Genomic DNA, 13,862 nt, shown 5'->3' on the forward strand with positions numbered 1-13,862 from the left:
ACTTATATATTGTTGCTCTTTTGTTAGTTTTGACTGCTTTTATTGTCCTCATTTGTAAGTCGCTTTGGATAAAAACGCTAAATGACTAAATGTAAATATAAGATATCATTGTACTATAAAAGCATCCTGTAAGTTTCAGAACTCAAAACACCCGTAAGACCTTCGTTCATCTTCGGAACACAAATTAACAATTTTTTTTTGCTAAAATCCACAAATTAGTTTTTTTTTTTTTATAAAAACGACAATGCACTAGTGTAAACATTTATTTGTCATTTTTTGCGATATTGTTAAAGGGGTCATGAACTGAGAAACCAAAATTCCCTTGATCTACTGCGTTAGGCTAACCGAGACTTGTCATTTGCACTTATATATTGTTGCTCTTTTGTTAGTTTTGACTGCTTTTATTGTCCTCATTTGTAAGTCGCTTTGGATAAAAACGCTAAATGACTAAATGTAAATATAAGATATCATTGTACTATAAAAGCATCCTGTAAGTTTCAGAACTCAAAACTTCGTTAGTCTAAAAACAGTTTGAAGGCAGTTCCGAATACTGAAGGCAGCTTTTGCCTTCAGTATTCGGAAGCTAAGGAAGCTTTTGAAATGTTCTACTCTTTGATGTAATAGTGTGAATAAGCACCGCCGAGAAGATCATCAACGCATGATTCTACACTGCAGCCTGTTTAGCCCTGCACACTGATTCACGCATGTAGTCTTTACGAGAGTGGCGTATACGCAGGTCTATGCAGAAACCAAACGATAAAGATGCTCTGAAGACAACAAGAAACTGTGCATTGCCTTCCTTCTGATCCCAAAGTTAGGAAAGAGTGGATGAACTTTATTTTTAAAGAAGATCCAGACCGCATCAGTAAGAACTGGGTCCTTTGTTCACTTCATTTTACCGCGGATTTGTTTACAAACAAGGCACAATTCTACGCAGGATTTTCAAAAAGATTGAAACTAAGGGTGTTTTCACATATAGTTTGTTTTAAAGGAACCAACCCCAGTTCACTTAAAGTGAACCAGAAAGGAAACCAGCCAAAAGTGACCTCAGTCCTTTTGGAGTTCACAATATAGTGGACTCAAAAGAGAACCCGGTTCTTTTCTTGAACCTCTTCAGCACTGAAGTAATCTCAGACCCTTTCTTGTTCACACCATAACTTCAATAAGTACTCAGAATCCAGCTTTCTGTGCAGCAATGAAATGCTGGAGTCGGACCTACTGGAAAATTTGGAAGAAGTGGACAGGGAAGGGGGGTGATGAGTTGGCAATCCTTGATCATGTCACCGGTCAAGACATTTGCAGAACTTTAACAAAGCATTTCAGTCAATTAAAAAAAAAATTAAAAGGGAATATTATGTAAAGTTAATTCAACTTGCTTTTTTCCTCAGATAGTATTAAAATGTTTCTTTGCTACTAACTTTATATTGCTACTATATTGTTTCGCTGCTTTTATTGACACACACAAGACGCTGCACGCTAGGGCTGCACAATATATCGTTTCAGCATGGATATCGTGATGTGCGCAGCCGCGATAGTCACATCGCAGGATGTGTGATGTTTAGTATACTGATCGTTATATTATACTGATCGTTTTCTTTGCTCACACACAGAAGCCTTGTCTACACCGGACTTGTCGTGCCGTCCCGCACTGCAACACGTAGCAAATCATTGCAATTAATTTGAACTTTATGTCAGTACGTCATAAATAGAACGATGCATCAGTTTGCTGTTGGTGATTTGTCATGTCACGCCACGCCGCATCCAGTGTAGACAGCATCACTGATTATAATTGGTTCTATAGTATTTTATAGTTAGTATTTTCCCCCTCGGTAAAAAAAAAAAACGCATCCCGGGCCCCCCTCTCCCTCACTGGGCCCTTGGAATCGTCCTAACCTTCCCTCCTAACCGTCCTAACCTAGGGTGAAAACACCCTAAAAGACTATGCTGTGCTAACTATATTGGATCCGATGTCGCAACACAAGTGTGAGTAACTGTTTTCATTATGCGGTCACTATTGCCTTGTCTCTTCTTACAGATCGTTTTATGTATCAAGTTATTTATGTGTTTTTGACCTAAATCACAGCAGCGTCCATCTATTGGCGCTTTTCCACTGCGTGGTACGACTCGGCTCGGTACGGCTCAGTACGGCACGGCACGGTTTGCGTTTCCACTGCAGTTCAGTACCGCTTTAGAGTGGGCGGGATTATTCACATGTCGTTTATAGTTGCGCCGCCTCTACTACCACGACTCCTAAAAAAAACTTTTTCATTCCGCATCGCCCCATCAAGCTCTCGCTGGATCCGCTCCTCTGCTATCAACGAGAGGAACGTCTGTTCTTCCGCAACAGACAACAAAACTTTTTGGTTGTTAAAAAAAAGGTGCGCTCGTTCAAAACAGTTGCGTTCGATCCTTCGCTGGCTGTGCTGATTTAAATCTAGCGGTTCTTTTGTGTTTGTGTCGCAAGTTCAGTGACGCAGGTAGTGACGATTCTCTCCGGCCAATCCGTGATCAGCAGAGTTTACACGTCACATTTTGGTAACGGTACGGTTCACTTGGAACCCCAACCGAAGTGGTACTAAAAAAAGTACCAGGTACCAGGTACTGTACCCAGTGGAAAACCCCCCAAAAGTGAACCGTACCGAGCCGTACCGTGCCGTACCATGCAGTGGAAAAGCGCCATATGAGGAATGTACGCTGTCAAACAGACACAACTATTAGCCAATCATAGCAGTGGGTGTTTACGTCCGAGTCTACAATCCGCCACACCTATTCAAACAGAGCGTTCCGATGAAGGGGATTAAAAACAGGACAGGAAATTGCTCATTACTTCTAAATTATGAAGCATCTAAATTATTTTGATGTAAAAATCTTGATAACATTAAAAGTGGACCTCAGAGAACAGTACAAAATAAAACACAAAGGCAGTTCATGACCCCTTTAATAAACGTTTGTTAACTGGCTATGACTGATATGGACATCAAGGCATATGCGAGATATCGTCTTTATATGATAAAATTACTTAGCCATAGTGTACATGCAAAATGTTTGAAAGTGTATCGGATTTAGCAAGCACGGTGAGGAAATGTAGAACAATTATAAATCTGCCCAGAACTGGCCACCCTCCAAAGTATCTGGGCAAAAAGACCCACAGTAAAGGAGGCCATCAAGAGGCCTACGGCAACTTGAAAGAGTTACAGTCACCATGAACTAACCGCATACACAATCCAGTCTAACATGAGAGACATGACTACAAAATGTAAAGGACAGAAACATATTCCACAGTAGAGCACTGATTTAGAGTTCGGCTTAGGCATGTACGCAATAAAACATTACACAAAAATGTATGAAGTAAACAAATGTTTAAAACGTGGCCAACCATTATCTAGGGTTGCCACCTTCAGGGAGGCAAAATAAGGGACACCCATACACGACCCCCCACTGACCCCCCCATTCTGAACCAGTAATCACGTTTTTGTCAATTCTGCATGGATTTATTAGCATTACTAATAATAGAAAAGCAATTGTTATAATACCTTCACATACCATTTACTTTATTTGTTTAAGAATTTACTTAACAGAACTGTTAAGCTGTTAGACAGTAAACTAAAGAAGATGGAAAATGGGAGCTCTGTGCGCTCAGGCACTGACGGTCAAAATAAAAGTTCTGCAAACTGTCAAAATAAAAGTCCCTGACACATCAGTCGATGCCAGTAATTACAAACAAATAAATAAAATGAAATAGGTCAACGACTACCTTTAAATATATTAAAGTACAAAACAACAACTATAAAAAACAAGGAATCTGAATATTTTCAGATATCTTATCTGGCATGTTTTATTCCAGATTAAAATGCAAAACTGTTTAAATGTAAAGAATTTTTTTTGAAAATAAAAATGTTAAGTAAGTATTTACAGTGTTTGCAGTGCATGTTCACTATTACGATTTTTTTAAATGATGTATTTGTTTATTTTTTTGTATTAGCGAATACCAGCCCATGTCTAGGATGCGGATGTAAATTTACTGAACCTATAAAACAGTGTTGCACCAATCAGAAAATTTGAGAAACACTATGATCAGCCGGTACCAATCTGGTCACCGATATTTATTTTTATTTTCCAGTTAAGCCTACATGCTGCAGCAAAATACACCACACTGCGAAATAACAGGAATTATATGTAGTGAAATGTTAACACACTATCATTATGTCTTTTTTTAAAGCTTGAAACCAGTTGAACCTGTAATGGGCAAAAACTGCTGAACAAATTCTTTAAAATATCTTCTTTTGTATTTCAAAGAAGTAGGAAAGCCGTGGGAGTTTGGAACCACATGTGGAAATTTCTTAAATTTTTGTGTGAACTTTCTTTAAGATTCTGGAGTACTTCTAGGTGACTAAACAAATGCAAGCAAATCTGTGACTCTGACCATGTTAACTCTTTTGTGCAAAAGGTCAGATTTTCTTGCTTCCACTGAAGCAAGTAAGATGCTCTTTGGAATATTCACAAATGCTGGAATAACATGGATCATCAGTTTTGCACAATCTCACAGAGTCCCTGTCAGCCTGAGCGCAAACTGTCATTTAAAATAAAACCAGCATATAGCAAATAAGAAATATAGTTATTATATACACAATACAAATTGTATATTCTGACAACTGCTGAAATGTATCATGGTACAAGGTATTATTGATACTGTAATCACTGAATTAAAACTACATTACAAAACAAGCTGAAAGATTAAAGAACTTGTTATTGTGAGTTTTAGTTACTTGTTTGAAAAAGATCTCAAAATAACATTTAGCTATTTAAATATTTAAAATTAAAAAATATATATATAATTTGAATATAAAAGTCATTCTGGCTTAAATTCTGTTTTTACTCAATTACATGTTTTACTCACTCATTTACTCACCTTAAAGTCATTCCAAACCTGTATGCATTTCTTTCTCTTGTCTAACTCAAAATATGATATATTGGAAAAAGGCTGAGTTTTTTTTTCTCCATCCTTACAATGAAAGGTTGTTTGGGACCCCAAATGCATTCATTGCATGGGCAATGACAGCTGAAACACATTTTGAAGAATATTCACAAAGGTTTGGAACAACATGGGGTTGAGTAATTGATGGCAATTTTCATTTTTGGATTAATTATCCCTTTAAGAAACTGGACACTTAAACTAAATTAAGGCAGCACTTTGTTGTAAGGCGAGCTCGGGCTGATTAGAAATTCCCCACGGAGCAGAAGGGCTTGGGCTGTATCTGTACTGAGACTCAAGATCATGACAGTGGGGCCTCACCATCCTTCAGGCTTTGGGGTTTAAGCAGGAGGTGTCAGACTGTCGTGAGACAGGTTCGTTTTACATTTGTTCAGATATTTGGTGCGGGTGACAAGACACTGGAGCAAAGTCACTATAGAGTCAGAATTACCCTTATAACGATATCACAGAGCTGTGGGACACTGAGGAACCAGCGATAGCCAGCATACAAGCATCAGTGAGGAAAGTTGACATTTACTAAAAGACTAGCACACAACCTGATTTAGAGTGCTTTGAATTTTCATCCGTTGATGGAAATTAAGCCACAGTGCATTCCGAAAACCTATTAGCCAAGTTTTGTTTGATCTAGGCTTTTTCACTGTAGTTTCACAATAATCATGCATGTTAGTTATAAATAATACCAGCACACGTGAATCAACTAGGCAACCTCACTAATCAACTAGCTGTGAAGCAGCTGTTTAAGCAATAATGCCAGACCTGACACTAATCCCAGACCTTTTTTAATTAAAAATCATATATTTTGATTTGCGAGAAGACCCTAATAATAATAATACTCATCATCATCATCCTCATCCTCATCATCACCATCATATGAAATGAAGTGTCTTTTAATTGTTACATATTAAATTTACTGGAATATTGGAAAATTAAAATGAAAAATAAGAGAACAAAAAGTAAACTTGTGGGGCTACGTTTCCAGCAAATTTAACTAGGTTGTTCCATGGTTCCTAGGTTGTTTTGATTTTAATTATCACTATTATTATTATTATTATTATTTTTCCCTGGTTAATTAAAAAAAAAACACTAAAAGAAGAAAGCCAAAATATTTAATTAAATGGCATGGATAAATATTACAGTCAAATTACAGTGGGGTAGAAGGCAACATCATTATGTTATTTACATAGAGATAGGAGAATCTATTAATAAAATCCACTGACTTTAGTAGTTGCATTATATGCCAGTGGTGACAGTTGGGTAAAATAATATTTCTGATGTTCAGGAAACCAAGATACAATTCTAATTCCAAAATTAGTTTTTCTTCAGATATTCTTCTTTAAAGGAAAAAAAGTATTAGCTGTATGTAAAGTGACTCACATTTGGTTTTTGACCACTGAAAATGTGTACAGTTTAACAATTTACTCATTCAGCCACACTGAGATCCCTATATCTCTGGATCCGAACCATATAGGGCCTTACAATGAAGATACCAAAAGTCAACAGCTGCTATAGTCAACTTTTTTTCCTAATATACCTACCAATGTCTGTGTAAATATAAATAAATGATGCTGTCATCTTTCTAAAGTCATTTTCACCTGTAATTTGGCTCCAAATCTCAAGTGAAAATTGCCATTTTGCCAAAATATCCATCCATGACATTTAATATTTTGGCTCTTATTACCATTTATCCATGTCTTTCTTCAGGGAAAAAAAGCTGGGCAACATCCTAAATTTGGTGTGACATAGAATGTTTATATGATGTATACAGAAACATTATAACTCAACCAACCCATCCCTAACATTGCCATTTAATTTCCAAATAAAAGCAGACAAAGTACAACATCAGAATGCCCTTAAACAATCAAAAAACAATTATTCACACAACCCTAATTTGGTACTAATGTCATCTCTGAGTTCTCTTAAGTCTGCCGCTTTAGCAGTGAGAGTTTGCTATGAGCAACAAACCGTATGAAGTCAATGTAGCATATTATGAAATCTAGGTTCCCAGAGTGATGTAACGTTAATAATTACCAGAATCAAAAATAAGGCCTAAATTTACATATCCTACGGTGAAATAAAGGCAGTTGGGCTAAGCATTATCCTACAGAGTCACAATATCAGAGTCATTTTGTATTCATTGCTTTTGGGAAAAAGAAGGACATTAATGGAGTTTCTGAGGGATTTAACAGAAAGCACTGCACAGCACAGCAACTGTGTTACTTTATAACTCAGTTTCCACACTTTATGAAGAATTTCAAGCAGTAGTTTACAAAAAAATACAAAATTATAACCTCAACAGCGCTGTAACAGACTCATTGCAAGTTATCGCAAATGCTTGATTGCAGTTGTTGCTGCTAAGGGTGGCCCAACCAGTTATTAGGTTTAGGGGGCAAACACTTTTTCACACAGGGCCATGTAGTTTTGGATTTTGTTTTCCCTTAATAATAAAAACCTTAATTTAAAAACTGCATGTTGTGTTCACTTGTGTTATCTTTTACTAATATTTAAATTTGTTTGATGATCTGAAACATTAAAGTGTTACAAACATGCAAAAAAATAAGAAATCAGGAAGGGGGCCAACACTTTTTCACACCACTGTATATACATATATATATATATATACACACACATATATACATATATATATATACACTTTCATCATTTACTCTATGTTGTACACTTCTTAATCATATCAAAGAAATGTTTTAAATATTGTTTACCAATAACTTGAATAATTAATTTATAATTACATTTGAGAGTCACACTATTTGCAACCTGAATTAACTTTGCAGTGTCATAAAAAGGTCAAATTATCATATTATAATTTTAAGAGACCTAATTGACCTTAACACACAGTCATGCATGTCTCCAGTTTTCCTCTCTATGACTACATTTACATTCACAATGTTCTGAAGCATTGTGTAAATGTGACCATCATTTTCCTACATTTACACAAAAGAAATTGTGGCAAAGTTCAGCAACCTTGAACCTGACATGAAGCCTGAGTGGCCTAAATCTTTGCAACCAAAAGTCCATTGTATCATTACACAACGTTGAAGTGACAAAAAGTTATGCAAATGCTGCTTTCAAGTTTGTTTGTTTTTTTTGCTTTCCCCACATTAAATGCACCACATGACTTTAGCTGATAACTGTTTTCTATTAATATTTGTTCTTCTAATATTTTAACAAACTTTCTTCACTTTATTCTCAAAAAAAAAAAAAATCAAATGAAGAAAATGAAAGAAAAGCACTCAAATTGTATCCATGAATTGCATTATGTATTTTGAATTAACTGACTTTTTTTTTTTACCTATAATCCATGCCTTCTGTATCCATACAATGGTTTTATGCACAGAAATTCAATTTAATTTCAAAATCTGTTATTCACTGATAATCTTTCACTCCACTGAAGCTATGCAATCTCACCTGCACTGAGATGAGATAAAAGAGATAAAAAAAAAAAAACATCAATTTCAATGAGATTTGAGAACGGCAGCAGGAAAAGAAAAATGACTTTAATTTGGGTCTGTTTGTGTAAAACATTTCTGATTCGGCTTTATAAGACTTCAATGTTACAGACAGGTGTTGCAGATACTTCTATGGTGGTTATGTTTGCAGCTTCAAATTAGTCATCAAGTCATATGGAAAAGAGCCGAGTGAAGATTCTTCAAAAACTCTTATTTTGTCAGTAAAAAAATAACAGCATACAGCTTTGAAACAACAATTTCCATATTTAAATGAACTATTCCTTAAAGTAAAATGGAAAGGGCACCCCACGTTGGCTTGCATGGCTTGTAACATTGATGAAAATGCTGTCAGTAAAAGGCAGTTTACCTTGTGATGCAGAGCTCAAAGAGTCAACTGCTCGCTTCTACTTCCTCTCCTTCCTTGTCTGCTTTTCTTGAATTCAGCCGAACAAGAGTACGATCTGAAAACAAAAGGGTCAATGGGTTAAAAATTAGCCACTTGTTCTAAGTTACATGTACTGACATTGAAATGCAGTGGAAAATTACAGAGCCCGGTCGCCTTGCATGGAAAATCCCTAAATTTATTACACAAAAGGGGGAAAGGCAGGCTTCTAAAAATTTCCATGAAAATTATATTCTTAGATTAACAGTTGGAGGGCAAAGTGTGGGTTTATGTTTAAGGAGCAAATCCTGACCAAAACAGGCCCGATTTCACAATATAGAGCTGAATACTACTTCCGACCAAAGCATTTACAACTCAAATAAAACCACTGCATAAAAAGAGCATTACAAATGCAGTCTATCTGCTGCTTTGACACCTCCATAGTGATGCTGTTTCTATAAGAAAGCTGAGTCTCTGTGTTTTCAGATTTTAAAGGGGAAAAAAAGAAACCGTTTTTGAATTTATGTGGCTCCAAATTTCTGAGAACACATAAAAAAACATGGGATTGTTTCCCTCTTGTAAAACCTAGCAATAAAGTTTTATGGTTCTGAAAATGTAAAAAAAAATAAGAAAAAAAAGGTTGATATCTAGGTCACACCATCAGCCATGTAAACCTGAAGATCCATACACTAAATGAAGATCCTTAGAATAACTGTTCAACTGAAGCACACAAAATGCTGAAAATCCTTTGGGAAAGAAAAAAAAAAAAAAAACACTTTTGGAGTTAATTCTATCATTAAAGGGATAGTTCACATCAAAGGGATAAAATTCTGTCAAATTACTCACCCTCATGTCGTTCCAAACCCATAAGATCTTCATTCGTCTTCGGAACACAAATTAAGATTTTTTGATGAAATCCGAGAGCTTTCTGATCCTCCATAAAGAGCAAGGGTCCTACCACGTTCAAGGTCCAGAAATGTACCGAGAACATCAACAAAATAGTCCATGTGACATCAGTGGTTCAACCATAATTGTATGAAGCTACGAGAACCACGTCACCCCTAGCACCATTTTGGAGAGTATCACGACGCATGCTTGTGCTCTCCTCTGAACGTAAACAAGTAGCAGCGAGCATGCATGTTGTACTTCAGCAACACCACGCGCATGTGTTGTTTACGTGCAGATCAAAGCACGCGCATGTGTCGTACTCTCCAAAAAAGTCGATAGGGTGTCATGAAGGAGAAGAATTGTTGAATATAGGGCTGTGCAATTAATCGAAATACAGTTTTAATTTCAGCCTCCAACAGTTATGAAAATACAATTATCGAGATAAAATAATTATAGCGCTCCATTCCGCGGCCCCTTTTTAGCAGTGCGCTTGGTGATTATTCACGTAACCCTCGTCGGTTATGTAATAAATGAACAAACAGTTGAGAATGAAAACACGTGTACAACAGTAAATTGGATCCGAGTGGCTCTTAAAGTGACAGCGGGCTATATTCCTGCTGCCGACTGTGTGCTTAATATTAATCAAACAGCAAAAGACTAAATCACAAACTGCTCTTGACTGAAGGTCATTTGTTTTTTTATGCACACAAGAAGTATTCTCGTAGCTTTCAAAATTACAGTTGAACCACTGCTGTCACATGGACTATTTTGTCAATGTTCTTGTTACGTTTCTGGACCTTGAACATGGTAGGACCCTTGCTATCTCTGGAGGATCAGAAAGCTCTCGGATTTCATAAAAAATATCTTAATTTGTGTTCCGAAGATGAACGAAGGTCCTAGGGGTTTGGAACAACATGACAGTGTGTAATTAATGACACACTCTAAAAAATGTTGGGTTAAATACAACCCAGTGCTGGGTAAAATAGAAGAAAATTGGCAAAATAACAAATACTAAGAAACTGATCAATTAATTTCCAATTCAACTTTTCTTAAATTGTTATCCTGGTAATATGGTTTGTAATGAACTTGACTGAATGTGGAATGAATTTTGAACTATTATATAAGCGCTGAAGAGGCCTTTTTTTTTTTTTTTTAAGGAGGCCACTAAATATGTATTCCATTTTATGTTTTTGACATTTGTTCATTTGCATTACAGGGATAGGCTAGCTCACCTAAAAATAATAATAAAAAGATAATTAACCTACCCTCATATTGTTACAAACCTGCATGACTTGCTTTCGTTTGTGGAACAAAAGGGTCTCATTGGGGTCCAAGGTTGTTTAAGAACATCTTTTGTGTGCCACAGAAAAAGAGTAAGTCATACAGGAATGTCATGAGGATGAGTACATGACAGAATTTTCATTTTTGAATGATCCCTTTAAAGCCTCTTACATGCTGCATGGTCACCTTTTCTAGAATGAGATGACGAGAAAACACCAGGTCAAGGATGCATTTGTCTCATCTGTGAATTCAGTACAAGTAAAGCAGACTTGTTAGAATTGAAAAATAAAGAGAACTGACAAAACTACATTTCCACATACAAAAAGGTTGTCAATCTAGATTTCAAAGTCTGTGATGACAGACGCTGTTAATTACCCTCAATGCATTTGCATGTCTTGTTTACCAGCATTTCAACTACTGAAAAAAGTAATAGTCATCTTTCATGACTACGTTACCAAATTTCAGAAAATAAAACGGAATGCAAAATACAAATATAAAATATAACGTAAAACGTTTTCAAATGTAAAAAGCAGAAAAATGCACTTTTAATAAAAATATTTGTAAACATTTGCTGACTAAACTTGCCCGCCCTTTTTTTTTTTTTTTTTTTTTTTTTTTTTTACAAAATGCTGTTAAATATTTAAATTATTTGGGTTCCATGCAACTGATATGAAAAGCCGTCTTCAGTTCATTGAAAAGGAAGCTAGTCCAAATATTCTCACTTCCCTCATGTAACTAGCAAAATTATTCTGACATCCAACACATGTGACCATTAACATATAACTGTTCAACAGCTTTCTGTTCATGACACAGGAACAAAACCCCATCTATTTTGCACCCACTGTCAGATCTGTCGTATTACAACATTTGCAGTTGAGCTGTGGAAGAAGAGAAAAAAACAAAACAAATCAGTATGTGTGCGAAAGGAGAATGTAAGCTGGTAAGAGTGGCTTTTCATTTAACGATATTTTGTTTTCTTATGACACTGAGGAAATTTGCTGCGTTTACAGCTTGACTGATAAAAACATGTTAATATTTAAACGAACACAAAACAGTATGATCATGAAGTTTGCCTAAAAGGCATAAACAACCACAACTAACCAGTCTATACACAGACTAAACCATAGCGGCAGTAGAAAGTGTCGAATATCAAAAAGACATCCCTGCAAGCAAAATTAATTGTAATTTCTTAATTTTTCGAAATATCTACCGACAGGTGGCGCTAATTTCGCTGCAAAAACGAAAACCACATTTACATTAGAATTTCATCGAAAATAACGCCGTCTTTCAGTAATAGCACTTTCATTACTCTCATCTGCATCGAACTTCACTTCACCAAGTTGTTTAGTGAACGACTGAACAGTTCGAGCCAACCTTTCTTTCCAGTCGCCAGAGAAGAGTGAAATTCACAGGAAAATTCAGCAAACATGGCTGCTGCGTGTGCTTTTTGTGTTTTCAGATTGTACCCTACCCCGTCTGATTTCAACTCCACAAATTTCCTGCAAAAGCCTCCGCTCGACCCAAACACACAGACAGCAGGACAGAAAGACTGATGCAACAATTCACTGCAACACAAACTCGCTGCAAAACTTTATTTCGAAAGCAGCTCCGCAAAAAAGGGGGAAAAAAACAAAAACAGAAAAAAAAACAGCTCATGCACTGCACAACACATTCAGATCACATTTGAGAGAATTGTGAGGTGAGCTTACCGCGCACACAAACATGAGCTCCGGATGATTGCGATCAAAGCGCCCGTTACATTGTATCATTTGTGAATGAGGAAAGACGCGGGTACTCCACTTTGTTACCTCCCAAAATGATGCGGAGAAATTTTCTGGGAATGAAGAAATCCTCCCCTTCGGATCTCAAAATGACGAAACGAGCGGGTCTTTCCGGGGCACTTTTTTTTCTCTTCTAGAAACAGAACTCCCAAATTTGATTTCAGTGAATTTGTCGGTTCTCTTCCTGATACGTCCACACGCCACTGGCGGCCGATGCTTCACTGTTGGTGAGGTATATTAGTGTTGCGGTCTGCCCCACGGACACATTCATCCGCCATCATGCAAGGGCAGGTTCTCAATTTGCAAATGCATTAATTTCACACAATGCCTTAATGTGGATGGTATCACGTCAGCTGGCCCATCTTGTGGGTTAGATAAGCAAAATAACTCAACTGGCTTCTATGTAATAGCAAATTTGACCGCGCTGAGCAAGGTGTTTTTTTTACATTTATAACCAAACTACTTTTTCATCTGCTTGGATGAAGAAAACTCTTCTGTTAGACTCACAAGTTACTAGTTTCTCTGTTTGTTGCCTAAAGTTTAACTACAGTATTTTGAGCAATTTTAGTATGTTTTGTTGCAATAATATTTTATGGAGACACACAAACATGTTGTGGCAAGTATACACACATGTCTAGATTTACAGAAAAAGATGATTATATCCACAGCGCATTTTTTCTGCACCAAAAACCATGACAAATTATGAAGTGAACCTCTAATCAAAGGACTTTTATGTATAATGTGCGGTTTCCTTTTTTTTCCTCCCCCATCTTCACTTCTCAAATGGGTTCCGTCTCGTCAGCGCCTCTAGCGGCGAGTCTGCAGACGGTCTGAGGGAAAAAAAAAATTGTGATTCATGAAATTTGACAAGCAAATTCCAATTTTCAAAAAGACAGAAAAAAAAGACACTGGAAATATCAGAGTGTTTTTTTTGTTTAATTCTCATTTATAAGCTTGCCAATACATCCTCACAAATCTCATATTATGTAGTATTTTTATATACAGAATGAATACCAAAAATATATTCACTCTTTGTTCCTCACCTAGACTGTTCATTGTTTGTTTGTTTATTT

General features: G+C 36.4%; 1 protein-coding gene across 5 annotated transcripts in view; it reads right to left on the minus strand.

The window, feature by feature from the left end:
- The window catches only part of LOC107675513 (zinc finger protein 618-like), a 54,104-nt gene extending 40,833 nt beyond the window's left edge, over positions 1-13,271 (minus strand). For 2 of the 5 annotated variants that reach the window (XM_016469898.1, XM_016469901.1), the window contains exons 1-2: positions 12,718-13,270; positions 8,825-8,918 (exon numbers count right to left, since the gene is read on the minus strand). The gene's annotated coding sequence lies outside the window, so the exon portion shown is untranslated. Of the gene's footprint in view, positions 1-8,824; positions 8,919-12,717 lie in introns of all 5 variants that reach the window. The other 3 variants (XM_016469902.1, XM_016469899.1, XM_016469897.1) reach the window with 3 other exon arrangements.
- Positions 13,272-13,862: the final 591 nt, after the last annotated feature.

Source organism: Sinocyclocheilus anshuiensis, unplaced genomic scaffold (assembly GCF_001515605.1).
Source record: "Sinocyclocheilus anshuiensis isolate Anshui unplaced genomic scaffold, SAMN03320099.WGS_v1.1 scaffold1604, whole genome shotgun sequence".
Classification (NCBI taxonomy): Eukaryota; Metazoa; Chordata; class Actinopteri; order Cypriniformes; family Cyprinidae; genus Sinocyclocheilus; species Sinocyclocheilus anshuiensis.